The sequence below is a fragment of the Oncorhynchus tshawytscha genome, linkage group LG33 (genome assembly GCF_018296145.1).
Source record: "Oncorhynchus tshawytscha isolate Ot180627B linkage group LG33, Otsh_v2.0, whole genome shotgun sequence".
NCBI classification, from domain to species: Eukaryota; Metazoa; Chordata; class Actinopteri; order Salmoniformes; family Salmonidae; genus Oncorhynchus; species Oncorhynchus tshawytscha.
Window position 1 is genome coordinate 35,905,425 of NC_056461.1, and position 1,826 is coordinate 35,907,250.

Genomic DNA, 1,826 nt, shown 5'->3' on the forward strand with positions numbered 1-1,826 from the left:
TCCAAAGAGCACCATCCCTACCACTCTCTAACATAATTTTCTCAGCCCAGAGCTTCAGAATGGCATAGGCCTAGGATAAAAGCTTGAAATGCTGTTATTTTAAACAACAACCAACAGGTGGCAACAAAAACTAGTAAATGCCTGTGTTGGGGTTTCAAGTTGATTGGGGCCCTGCCACAGAGTTTCTAAAAAAGCATATCTGGCCCTACACTTGTGTAGTTTCCGAAATGTGATTTGTTCGATTTGCACATTGATTCCTGGGGAGCCCAATGTCTCTTGGAGGCTACTCTGTGTATAAATATTATACTTTTTTGTGGGGCTCACATTGAGGAGGAGCCTTGATTTGATATTGGGATGCCCACGTCCCCTCTAGCTCCACTGTTATTCAAACAATGAGCTAGGATAAACATTAGTGGGTTAGGGGCTGTTCTGGAGGGCTTTAATGTGACAGAAGATTCAAGGTGTTGCAGATAGAAAATTAACTGTCAGTCCCAATAGATTTTTCAGCCATGATTCCTTAGCCTGGTCCCAGATCTGTTTGTGCAATATTTCCAATCCTTGTTATAGCTCTTGTTCACCCAAGAGGGGGGGCATCTTGGGTTCTCAATTGAAGCATGGACGAAGGCACGCCCAATGTATACAACAGTACCGACGCTCTGTCTACCCCTTTACAAGATCATGAGTGCTGACGTAATCTTGACTTTAAGCATCAGCTATCAGAGCAGTTTACAGATCATTGCACCTGTACATAGCCCATCCAACTACCTCATCCCCATACAGTTATTTTATTTATATTTTTTTGTTTTGCTCCTTTGCACCCAGTATCTCTACTTGCACATTCATCTTCTGCACATCTATCACTCCAGTGTTTATTTGATAATTTGTCATTATTTCACCATTACGGCCTATTTATTGCCTTACCTCCCTAATCTTACTTAATTTGCAGACACCATATATAGACTTCTCTATTGTGTTATTGACTGTACATTTGTTTATTCCATGTGTAACTCTGTGTTGTTGTTTGTGTCACACTGCTTTGATTTATCTTGGCCAGGTCGCAGTTGTAAATGAGAACTTGTTCTCAACTGGCCTACCTGGTTAAATAAAGGTGAAAAAAACATCATCCCTCATTATGAATAACACTGTTTTATGCCTCTCCCTCTCCCTCTCTACCTCTCTCTGTGTGAGAGTGTATGAGAGAGAGAGAGATGTGAAAATACTTTAGAATCAAGTTTGACAACTTGCAATATGGTTTGGAAATCTTGGGAACTTTACGTTCTTATAATTGAGAAATAATTAAAAAAAACTAAATGTACAATTATGATACACCTTTTTAACACGATTTCCACATGGCCATACTTCCTTGTTGCGGCTTGTTTACGGAAGAGAGTGGCACCCACCTGTTCTAATTAGCATCTCCAAACACCTGTATGTGAGGGAGGGATGCCCGAAAAGTGTTGAAAACGGAAAAATACTTATGGCCAAAACTGTTACACAGTTAGTGTATATTTTGCATTTGTAAAATGATTTTAATGTGATATGAAAGTAGAGGGCCTTATGTTTCTTGAACCGTATCACATTTGAGAATTGATTCACATTTAGATAGACTGTTTTGGCTTCCAGAGCCAGATTACCTCTGAACATAACATATTGTAATGAAAAAGGCCTTGGACATTATAGGAGTAGGTTAGCCTACCCCTACACAGTACATATTGGACTAGTTTGGCATATAACGCATGGAGTAAGGGGTGGAATGTTAGCATAAACAGACTGGTACCCAGGCTAATGTTTTCTTCGTTTATTTTTCTCCTCTCATTTACTTCATC